Below are 12,631 nucleotides of genomic sequence, written 5' to 3'. Positions count from 1 at the left end.
TTGTATGAGAAAATCAGAGTCCTTTGTATCTTCCTCGGATTGCACTTTATATCCTAGGGTCCATCTCCTGTCCTCACACGAGCATCTGCAACTGCTAATGATTTGCCAAGAGACTGACATGTGAGTGTGAAAGCCAAGAATGACTTTGGGGAAAGATGGAAGAATTTTGGTTCTGATACAGACATGGAGCTTGTCCTTCTCACACCCAGGAAGGGGCATTCTTCACGTGTGCTTGCCGTCCAACAACAACTTGAGGTCTGATCTGTTCCCACTGGAGTCAATGGAGAATTAAATAATCCTCTGTTTTTGATTCAACAGCATACCTTGCTGATGGTAAGGGCCATGGAGATTTCATTTCTAGGGGGAAGCACTGTCTTTCCCTTAAACGCAGCAGTAAAGAAGAGAAATCACCAATTCAGGCTTACTATCTGAACAGCCCACAGTGTTAAGTACGATATTTGGGCACCCAAGCCAAGATCCTGCATTTGGGCATATCCCTGGCTATCTCATATCCTTCCATTCCTTAGTAAGGTCTCAAATTCATTGTATTTCAGATGTCTATACTACAATGACCTGATGGGGTGGTAGATGTGGCTGTACAGCCTTGACAATATTCTGTTCCAGTCCCCACTAACAGGGAGTGCACTGGGATTGGCATCAGCGGGGAATGGTCTCTGGGCACATCCCCACATCGCAGCCTGAGTGAACACATTGCCTTGACAGAGGCACTGAGATGGGCAGTGCTGGAGCACCCTAGCCAGACCCCTGACTCTCAGCTTTGGGCAGTGTACCTAGGTGACGGAAGTATTGCAGGAAACCGGCTAACTTCCTTTTCTAGGGGCGGATTAGTGGGCATTTCAGGAGCAAGCTGTGTTAATGGAAGGGCATTTGCTGCTGCAAGAAGTGCATAAGTCCCAGAAGGAAGGAAAAGGACTCCCTGCAAGGCTAAGGAGCATTTACAGACAGGTGACGATTGTCTGGGTGCCTTGTGGGCCTTCTGTCTCTGGCATTTCTTGGGAATCCCATGGTGTGGCCTGGGCCCTGAGACTCCTGCGCTGCTGAAGATTCATTACGCGCACAGCTAAGACCCCTCAGTGAATGGGGCTGCTCCTAGGGGCTGATTCCACTTCCCTTCCTTGCCCAGAGCACAGATCCCCTGGGGCAAGCTGAAGTACAATGTGAATGCAGGGGGTGGAGCAGGCCTGGCCAGGAGTCACTGAAGACTCACCTAAGTGAGAACCTGCTAAAAGCTCTCTCTTGCTTTAAACCAAACTATAACCTTGAGAGGGAAGCTTTACTTTCTGCTTAATGTGATTTGCTGAGAACCATTGAATCAAGAAGAGCAGCCATGCCCTTCACACTAGAGAAGTCAGTCACCAGGCTGCTTCAAGCTTCTTGCGCTATTCTATGCATTATGCTCTATTCCTCATGTGCATACCGTAGTCTTAACAGGTTGTGAGGCAGCACTGACAGAAACCTGCTTGGGAGAGCACTAGTTTTTCCTTTATGCTTTTGACTGTTGACCAAAGAGCAAATCAGGGAAAGGAAGGATGGGGAGATGGGAGTGATGTAGGGGCCATACGTGAACAGGAAGAGGGAAAAGAGATAACACTGAACCAGTGCTGAAAGAGCAGATTCCATAAATGTGAAATAGTCACGTGTGGTATTTTCCAAACTGCAGCTGTTGAATGCTAAGTTTTTTTGTTTTTTTTTTTTTAAGAAGAATAGATGGTATTTATTGCTGTGCCAATTTTTTTTTTATTTATACTAGCTTTACACTTGTATATATGAATATCTTATCTGAATTCTGCCTGAGGAAGGATGAAGGTGACTTTTTGATGTGTTTTGAACTAATGTGTTTGAGCATAGGTGACTGTTCACTGGCCTTTTGCAATTAAGGCTATATTCCAAGTTAAATATACACATTTTACTGAAAACGCAGTTCCTGTAGAACTTTTTGTTGCTATTTTCCCTTTGTTATAACCTAGAGGGTCCTTCTTTTCTCTGGCAACTTGTTTTGAGTGATGCAATTTATAGTAACCAGGGGCTTCTGAGAATTCATTACCTAAAGTCTGGATTTTTTCTCTACCAACTCCACACCAAGCCAAATCTTGCCTGCCAACATGAAGCTCTGGTGGCCACAGAGAAGAAAATATTTATCATGATGAAAGGGCTGCATGAACCTCCCATCTTCCACTCCTTAAGAACTCAGTGTTGTCAGAATGTGGTGTATACTGTATTTTATATTTTTATTAAGTAAAGAGAAATATCTTCCCAAATAATGTGAAAAAAGCTTTTGTACTTGTTTTCCTGTAAGGCAGCTTTTATGGAGGAGTTATATTATGCTTTTGAAATTACTCCTTTCATAGAATATTTTGAAAATAAACACATTTATATTGTCATAATTTCTCTGGTAAATGTGTATGCACTTAAAATTTTCTTAATAAAAATGTCTATCTAAATGAAATGATTACTTGTTTCTAATGTTTCTTTCCTCACATACAAACAGCAAAATGCTTCCCATTAGACCATTTAGATATAGTTTAAGCGTCCAGTATCAGTAACATTTCCATGTAGCCCCTTCAGCTCAGACTGTCTGCAAAGAACCTATGGCAAAGTTCCCGCTGGGTTTGGCAGGGAGCAGCGGCCTGGCAGGCTGAAATCTCCTGTCTCCTGTGGTGCCTCCACAGGAATAATATGCCACCGTTGGCCAACCTCTGTGCTCTGGAAGGAGAGAGGGTTTCTCTGAAGAGTCCATGCTGGGGCTGAGGGTGTTGGAGGACGTGCAGCGTTCAGTGCAAAGAGCAGACGTTGTGTACAAGCCCTTCCTGGGGGCCAGTTCTCCCTGGCCACGGGCGGGTCATGTAAGGCAGGCCTCACACTATGCAGCATGTTCACTAAAACCAGCACAGTCCCTGCTGGGCCTCCTTCCAGAGAGGGAGACACCTCCGGTTTGGAGGTGGGGAATGGTTTTAGAGGCTTAGCTTGTAGGACTGGCCATGGAGAGCCCAGAGGTATAATCCGAACTCCGATGATGTCAGTGGGAATTTGCTGTGAGTTTCAAACGCATCAGCTGAAACCAGGTTTTGTCAGTGCCCCCCTCTCCCCTGGCCTGAGTCCCTGTGGCAAGGGCAAAAACTTTCCCCAGGTTTCCCCTGCTCCCTCCGCAGCTGCCTGCTCCTGTATGCTGCCCCTTGGTTTGTCCGCTGCAGCCCAGGTGAACCCCAGCCCCATGTACAGCTCTGAGCAGAGCAAAGGCTAGGGGTAATTAAATATCCCCCAGTGGACTGAAATGGTGCTTGAACCTTACCGAGCCTCTTATTCAGTAAATGTTACTTGGCCAAATCAACACAAGGCAAAAGACACGCAGAAAAAGGAAACTCAGATGACTGATGATCCCTTTGCAAATCCAACAATGATTTAGTAAGTGATTATGAAAAACTGAGCAGGTAATTGTGCGTGCAGATGGTCAGCGAGAGATTCCCAGGCCACTGGGAAAGGCATTGAGAGTAATTAGCTACAAAATTACACCTTATTTTTAAGGAAAGGCCCCATGTTCTTTGGAGCACTTTGCTGTGTCTTTCATCAGTTCTTTTTTCTTAAATGTGGAAGTTTTGGATCTTACTTCCTTGGCAAAGCACCATGGCAATGTATCTGTAAACTGCATACTCAAGCGTCTGCCTTGGAATTAGTGGTGAACCCACTGTATTAACACAGCTGGCTCTGTTCATAAGCAGCCTTCCAGTGTTAACAAGCTGAAGGAAATCAGCTGCATTCACAGCTTCAGCCATCTTGACATTGATTATGGACAGGATTTACCAGGCCCTGGTGTAGTACAGGTTAGGGGATAGCATGGGAAGTATTTCTGCTTCTTGGGGATTAGCACCTGTGCAAAGCACTGATCCTGCAGGTAGATTCATTATGAAGGATGCTGGTGTTTTTTCAGAGCACTGCTGAAGGGAGAGGGCTGAGTTTGTGGTCTAGTACAGTAAGGATAAGATACACAGGCAAGGTAAGTGCAGGATGGGATTTATAGCTGTTGGGAAGGAGTGAGAGAATTGCTATCTCCAAATTTTATAACAGGAGCTTGTCTCTTGGGTGGCAGATAAGCTTCCTGGTTATCCTGTGAGGAGACTGATTTGCCTCTGGTGCAGATTTAAGAGCCCTTCTTTTCATATTGATGGTACTGTAGCTTATGGGTGTATGGTCTGAATGGCTGAAGGCCCCTTTGAGGGTTATCTATCTTAGGATTTTATGATTTAGATTTCAGCTAATCCTGTTGGAAAGGGAGATTGCTGGGCTGACATCTCCCAAATATCTCTTTATAAACAAAATACTTTTGATCTGGGTTTCCTAATCATCACAAGGGTTGTATCTTCAGTGTGGAGCCCAGCTAGCAAGGTATCAGTGTTATCTATGTATTTTAATAGGACTGAGGCTAATAATTAATACCAATAATAAATAGGGAGGTATCTAACAGCAGAGAAGGTGGTTGTTGGCAGCTCAGATGTTTGGATTCCTTCTCCATGCACATGGGCCATCCTTCAGCCTGAACTGGTTCTTATTATGCCCACTGTTTAAATGTGATTAAATATAATTGGAACAAAAGCAAAAAACAACACCTGGAAACTTGAAAGGTTTCAAAATCTTTTGCCCTTGTCAGCTCCATGGCAGCCTTTAATTTCTGCTCAGGGAATTCTTTGATGGTATTGATATCAGACCTGATTACAACTCTCAACTCTGTCCCAGTGTAGTGAACAGCCTGGTCTCAGCTAAATCAGGCCCTCCCTTTCCAAAGGACAGTGCTGACTGCTCCGGAGCAGCATTTGTAAAGTAATGACTCTGTTGACTGATTAAAGCATAAATGAGCACAATTCTACTCTGCTGTAATTACACCCTTCATTCTTCCTCCCCCCCAAAAAAAAAAAAAAGGAAAAGCAGCATGCAGACGCTGGCTCCTCTGCCTGTGACATAATACAGAATGAATGTGGATTTGAATGCAAATCATATGATGAATCTTAGCTGGGAGAATCATCTTGGCTTTGCAATCAAAAGGTAAAAGGGAAGCATAAAGATATAATACACAGTCAATTTTTCTCTGGTGGCAGTCTTCACTGTGAAGTTTCATAGTGTGTTTATTGAGAATTTATTCAGGCATAATCACTTGTTCTGGCTTTTGTATTCAGGGGTAGTTGTGGTTCTTGTTTTGCATTGACCAGAAAAAAACATTGTCTTTAAAATTTTAGTCTCCCTGATAAGTGCAGAGGAAAAATTTTTTGGATTAGAGAAATTGCTTAGCTTTTCCCTCCCTTCAACTCTCCAGAAGAAAGAAAAGAGGAAAAGGTGTGTTGAAGTGAAAAACTTCGTTCTTCTAAAATTCTAGAAACTGGTACAAATATATGAACAACTTGGTTCCAGATATGCCATTTCTTGCTAAAAGCATCTCATCTACAAATGCCAGCTAACCTGTCTTACAAGACCATGTTGCATACAGTAGAAAATGATAGGTAAAACTGAGGCACATGGGTGCAGTCATAGCAACTGAAAAACAAAAGCAGGAGCCCAGGCTGTTAGCTCCACCTCCTGCCAGACACCACTTTATTTTCAGAAAGACTAAGAAAAGTTGTTGTTGTTTTCTGTATTACTGTGTATATGAGCCACTCTCTCAGCTGGAGACAGAACCAAAGAGAAGTGACATCTTCTTTTGCTCTAACTTGTAATTACACAACCTTTTCCTGGTTTCCAGCTATCTCTTCTAATCCCACTGTGTTGATGTCCTGTTCAGTGAGGAGAAAACCAGTCCTGTAATGTATATTCTTCCTTGTAGCTTATGCCCCTGTATGCTGAAGTCAACAGAAAATATCTTCAATGGGTTCTGGATCATGCCTTCTTATTGCACCTTTTATGTGGCCTGTATCCACCATGGCAACTTATGAGACTTATCCAAAGCTCAGAACAAGTTTTAATGGCTACTGCTTGGGGCTGTTCTCAGGTGAAAAGTCTCCAGTGACAGCGTAAGTGTTAGCTAGAAGCTGTTCCCCATTTAATAAACATATAGACACCTGCTAAACTTTGCACTGCACCTGATCAAAGGAGACATGGATGTGGAGGAGGGGCATTCCTTGATGGAAGAAGCCTGTAGATGATGATGCAGTGAAAGACACCATAGCAAGGTTTATCTACAAGGAGCATCAAGATTTCTTGGCCTTGTTGGCAAAGGAGAAATTGCTGATCTGAGAGCTCTGTGGTCTGTAGAAAGCATCATGCAGCCAGAAGACTCTTCTCTTACTCACAAGGGTCCTGAAAAACACCTGCTTTCACCAGTGTGTTTGGGGCTCAGACCTCAGAATGGGTGGCAGTGCTCTGTTAGCCCAGGTGGTTCAACCCTTCTTCTATTGCAGTCCACACTGTCACCCTTGAGTGATCTTTATGGAGAGATGCCTTTTGCCTTCTGGGAGATGCTTCCATCCCAGCAACCTTCTGGACTTCTTGCTGGTATCAGAAGTACCTGGTTACTTGCCATTTAACCTAGGCTTCTTTGGTACTGCTATTACTGGGCACCAAGGTTCAAAGAAACTGGTGTGTACCCAGAGGTTAGAGTGCTCAATAGAGGTCAACCAGTGCTGGGCTAAGGTCAAACATCTCCAGATGCAATGTAGCACAGCCAAGATCAATGACCACCAGCCTGAATAGGAGGCTGAAATGTCCTGCTGTGTTTCCTCAGCTGCTTGCCCTGCATCAAGGGGCACTATAAGCAAAGAACTGGACAGCAAACCCATTAAAAGCAGAGAAGTAGGGCACCACCAAGATACTGAGGATGTTACGTAGGAGTTGCTGTGATGCTACATGACAAGGGTGGGTCCTAGTTTCTGGTGAAGATCTCCTTGGTTTATAAAGCTACTTGCTTTCAAGTCATCCAGAGAGTGTCCCAGATTTAATAAAAAAAAAAAAAAAAAAAGTTGCTTCTAGCTTTAAGACTAGCAGAAAAGGCAAAATGAAAACGAAAAACAAAGTCTAGAAGCTGAAGCTGGAGAAAGTCAAACAGAAAATAAGACACAGATTTCTAAGTGTGGAATTGATTAGTCTTTGGAAACAGTTCCCCTGGGGAGGAGGAAGCCCCAATCCTTTCTGTGCCTTCAGACCAAGGCTGGATGCTGTTCTGGTGTTAGCCACATACAACTTACTGGGCTCTCAGGGGACACTGGGTGAAATTCTCTTGCCTCTGTTACAGATGGGGTCAGACGAGATGAGCTAACAATCCCTCTGTCCTTAAAAATCCATATGCAGAAAGCACTGGTTCCAGGGAGCATTCCTCAGCCTGCCTGTGATTAATAACACCAGTACATTGGCAAGCCCAATGCTGCTTGGAATAAGGCTGAGGATGGCTCCTGCTGTTACACAGGAGACAGCTTTGGGGTAAAAGGGCCCTGTAGTTTTGGTCATGATGGTTCAGAAGGCTGCCCTCCAGCTGGAGGGGCAGAGGCATGTCAGAAAGAGAAGGTTGCAGCCCTGTCACTCACTGTCCCTGATCCATACATTCCAGTTCAGCTGGGAGCAGGGTCTGCTCAGGCAGGTCCTCTCTGGCTGGAGCACTCGCACTGGTACTCTCTGTTTGTAGAAACCCCCTGAGTTTCTTCCTTCATTCCCTTTTGCCCCTGCCCCATACTTGCCCTTCATTCTTTCTTCCTGCTCTCAAAGCATCTCTTTCCTCTGCTCCCCAGCTGCCTCTCTCCCCTCCCTGAGCTGACCAGACCAAACCTTTCACAGCTTTGCAAGTCCCATGATCCATCACCAGCTTTGGTGATTGAAAGCCTTCTGTCACTCTCTGCCAATCATCAGTATCATCCTGCTTTCTCTGCCTTGTCAGTGTTCTTGACTAGGGCCAGAGGTCCATTGTCAGTCTCTGGAAGAGATGGCAGGGCATTTCCTTTTCTGTCCTTTGTAGCCATTGTATTAGAGCAGGATCCAGGGTCCTTGTAGAGATGAGCTGCCTGAACATTGCTGCTGAGCTCTTTGGCTTGTGTTCTGGGCTCATTCCCATCAGTTAAGTTTGATATGTTCTTTCTTTGCCTGCCACAGCAGCACCCTTTGGCACATCAGTGTCTCCTCAGCTCACATTCCTCCATACTTCTTCCTCTACCGCCAGCTGTTCCTCACAGTAGCTGCCTGGGAAAAATGGTCTTCTTTTATTACTTCCTACTGCCAGCAAACAGCTTAACCCAGATACACTGACTTTGTGAGATGGCAGAAACAAGAGGGTCCTTTAGACTTTTGGCAAACTGAAACAAGACCACCTCGGCTCATCTCCAGCTTGAACTGAGGGTGGAGTTTAATACAGGCTGTTAAGAGATGGAAGAACACAATCTAAGAACAGAAGGACAAAGGTTTAAAATGTTACTGCAGCTGACTGAAACCTCAAAAACTAGTGTAATTTTTTTTTCTCCACCCCAAATATCCACAATCACTTCCAGCTGTCTAACATGCAGTGTGTTTTATTGCAGTTCCTGGAAGAAGATTTTGGCTGTGGTGATACGTTTGTACACTGCCTGTAAAAACAGAGACTCTGAAGAAAGGACTCTCTGGATGTTGTTCAGAGCGTGTAACAAAACCCAGCCCAGGCACACGTACAACAAGGAGGGAAAGGATCGCCAAGTTCTTCTGATATACAGTACTGCAGCTATACATAAAATCAATAGAAGTTTAATATCTAACACGCGCTATCTCTTTGCCTCTGAGAACCACAGAGACCCTTAAAATACTTCAGACTGTACTGCACAATTCCTACTGAAAAGGGAAGACTACTTATGTGATCAAATGCCAAGCCCCATGAATAGTCTGGCCTGCACTTCTTAGATAAGAGCCTTCCCACAGGGCAGAGCACTAGTAAAATAGCTCTGCCCAAAATATTTGGGGAGGAGGAAGAAGAAAGGAAATACTTCTGTCAAAGTACAAATGGTATGAATGCAAATATGAGTCAAATCCTGTATGCCAGGTCTGTAGCCCCCAAAGCAGCTAGATAGCTACTATCATGTTAAGTGCCCACATTGAAAATTAAGGCCCTCAAAATAACCCTCAGTCCTTTTCTCAGCCCAGCTGACCTTGTGTTTCTACTAACTGTCTGATTGTATGCTGAGCAATCTACCCTGACCCTGTTACTGAGTGAGTGGTACCTCTCCCTCCCTGAAGCTGCTCTGGATTCTCAGAGTAGACATCTGGTCTTGACAAGAAAGCAGAAGGATTCCAGGGGCTTTTCCAGAACATACCTATTATACTGGTCTGCACTCCCCTATTCTTGTATACCGTCTCCCAATCTGATTTTCTTTCTGTCCATTATTGTTATTTATTTTATATGGGATCACAATTGTTACAGACCAGGCCCCACTGTGCAGGATTTGCACAAGCACAATGACAAAGACAGTCCCTACCTGACAGAGTTCATGATCGAAGTTTTGTTCTGCTGGGCTCTTAATCAAATATACATGTTGCAAAGAATGCAAGTGTCTGTCTCTTCATTGGGTGTTGGAGAAGCATCACACCAGATGTGGGATGGTGTATCAAGCAAGTAAAGAAGTACAGATCATCTACTTTCACATTCACCTTTTTCACCATATGCAAAATTTGGTTAGCAGAAAGTATTTCAGTACCTTGGAGGGGGTGGAGTAATGCAAAAAGATAATGGAGAAGTGACAAGGAGAAGCCCGGCCCTCCGGTCATTCAGCTTCAAGAAATAAAGCCTGGAGAAGGATGCTCTGCAGGCAGGAGATGAGTAGTTCTGCCTTCTGCAGCTTGCTCTGCACAGTTCCCGAGTGGCTTGCTCCCATGTGAGTCTTAGCAGTGCTCACCCCATGTATCACTGATTTTGGGCACCCAGCCATCCTGGCTCCTCCCCTCTCCTCCCTTCCCCTCCTTCCTTTCTCACTTTTAACTCCTCTAAGATTTCTCTTTCCTACTGCCATATTATTTGTTGCTGACTTTGGACATTCTTTATTGCCTTTCATCAGGCTTCCCAGTGCTCACACACTATACGTTGGTTTGGCCTGCTCTGCTTTTTGTCTGTGCAAAAACAAAAGCTTTATCTGTTTCTCAGAGACCATGGTGACTTCAGGGCTTTTCCGGTGCCAGCACCTAATTGCAAACAAATGGAAGTCCCCAGCAATGTCCCCAGCAATGCTGTTCCTTGGGTGGGAGGGCCTGCTCACTGTGCACTTTGGGATTGGTATAAAGCACTATTTGCTCTTCATTTACAACAGTGTAACTCAGAGTGCCATCTGGCCTTCAGCATGCTAGCTGCTAGGGAAGAGATGGTGTAAGAGCCACACGATGCTCATGATGTATATATCTCAAGTGTGTGTTTTCCCTTAACTTCAATGAATAATGGGTTGTTGATTGCAATGAACAATCTGGACACTCTTCAAAAAGTCCTTACAGAATACAGAAACAAATGACAATGTTTCCACTCCATTTCTGTCTCTCTTTAAAACCCACAAAGGCATCATTGCTCTGTGACAAGGACTGTTAGAGATACATATGGAATGGAGCATCAGGCTTGGAGTATGTGGCTCACATGCTGTACACAGACAGTCCTCAGCCCAGGAAGTAATCAGAGCTGCCTGCAAATTAGACTTTCATCCAGGAGAAAGAGGGAGAGATTCCCAATGCTTTGACATTTGTTTTCATTCCAAAGTAGCACAAAAAAGTCTGAATACCATGTTTTCTTATGGAATGGACATGGAATGGAAAGAATTTCATCAGGAAATGACAAAATGGTTTGTTCTGCTCAAAGTGGCAGAGAATTGTATTTGCCTGCTTGTCATAGTGACTCATAAGAGTTTTAGTTCTAGCAACCCACCCCATCCTGAGTTTCCCAGACTGGACTACATCTCCTGTGCTGCATTGCTGTCATGGCCTGTCCATGATTTATTGGAACATGCCAGCCAAAGATGCTTTGGGGGCTTTATAGTTTTTCCACAACACCTAGCTCATAAAAGACACTGAAGAAGACTCTGGAGCTTGGACAGGCACAGATCAGGGTCAATTTCATCTGAAATCTTCCATTTATGGTCTCCATGCCCCCCCCCCCAGCAGCAGAAAATTTAAAAATGTCTGCAGATTTCCCCCGAAAAACTTCAATTTTATGAAAACTATCTCTAACTGAATAAATTTTCTGGCACAAAATTCTAATCAACTCTAAATATTCTGACAAGCTATCACTTAGCTGCTATTCATTATATTTTCCACCCTTCAGCTTATTCTGCTTTGCGGGGGGAATCATTCTTGAGTATTGATCAGCAGATCAACAATCCAAGTCCTGCCAGCATCTCTTCCTCTCAAGTCCTCTTTCCCCTTGGAGTATTTCCCAGCCTTCCTGTGACTCATGAAGAAATCATCCCAGGGTCTCACTCCTCCACCTCTGCCCCACGGCACCTGTGCGCACTTATGTGGGGGGTCTGCACAGGCTCATCCCCAACAGCAATTCCATCATCCCATTGGAGGGCAGGTAGCAGAAAGAAAAGATTATGCTTGCCTGCTCTCCAGCAAAGAGATCTGGATGGGATTTTTTTTGTCAGACTGATTTTCTTGGAATCCAAACATTCAGTGGGTACAGGGCAATGCTGATTAACCTTTAATGGGAAAGACACAATGCCTGTGGTGACATTTTCCGTCTCTTTCTATAGTGCTCAAATGTTTCATTTTCATAATATTGAAATGTGTAGTTCTGATAAGGTAAAATGCCTTGTTTTGACTTTGACATTTCAAATATGATCTAATAATATAATACAGCAGAGCAACATCTAAAGTAGATGTTTTTATCTTTTTAAAATGAAATATATTCCCAAATCATTTTTTTTCCAGAAATTTTCTTCCTGCAAGAAATTATGACATTTTGACTTCTTGAGTCAATTAGTAATGGAAACAAAGGACAAAACATCAGCAGTTCTCAGCAGAAAAGACATTTCTTTTTTTGACCAATTCTAACAGCCATTCAAGACCATGGCTTGGGAGAGAGGAACTGCAGAGGAGCAAAAGGCTAATTTTTTGTTCTGCTCGTACTGAAGCACTGAGGGTAAGTCCCTGCAGTGCTGCTGATGGGGCCGAGGGTGGGATCTGTCCCTAGCAGCAGTGAGTCTTGGAGATTAGAAGGGTATGAGGTTGCCCAGCAGTGATGCTTTGACAGCATCAGGACCTGAGACCTGTGGAAAGAAACATGTGCAGCAGCCAACCTGGATGAATCTTTTATGTGCAGTTCCCTTCAGGAGCCTGTTCTGTCATGGATTTGAATTAGGCTCAGGATATGAATCTATAAATGTGGTATTTTCAGTCATGCTGCCTGTTTTACATTAAATCTTTGCAGCCTGTTTCTTTTTCTTTTTCCACTTCAGCAGCTGTGTAGAGTGTCTCAACAACAACAGAAAAGAAAGCAGAAGAGATAGTAGAGTAGGGGAAAGGTGCCATATGTTCTGTTATTGACACGATATTTGGGGTCTCAGTGGTGGGTGGATTGAAAAAGTGGAGCGAAGTTATTCAGAGGAAACAGGCAAAGTCTCAGATTCTAAGTGTTGTCCATGTTAGAAATAAACAAGAGCATCTACAGGCAAAAAAAGAAAAAAAAAAGAGGAGCCACTTACTGATT

This window comes from Apteryx mantelli, chromosome 7 (assembly GCF_036417845.1).
Source record: "Apteryx mantelli isolate bAptMan1 chromosome 7, bAptMan1.hap1, whole genome shotgun sequence".
Taxonomy (NCBI): Eukaryota; Metazoa; Chordata; class Aves; order Apterygiformes; family Apterygidae; genus Apteryx; species Apteryx mantelli.
The sequence above is the reverse complement of the archived record's forward strand: the minus strand, read 5'-3'. Positions refer to the sequence as shown.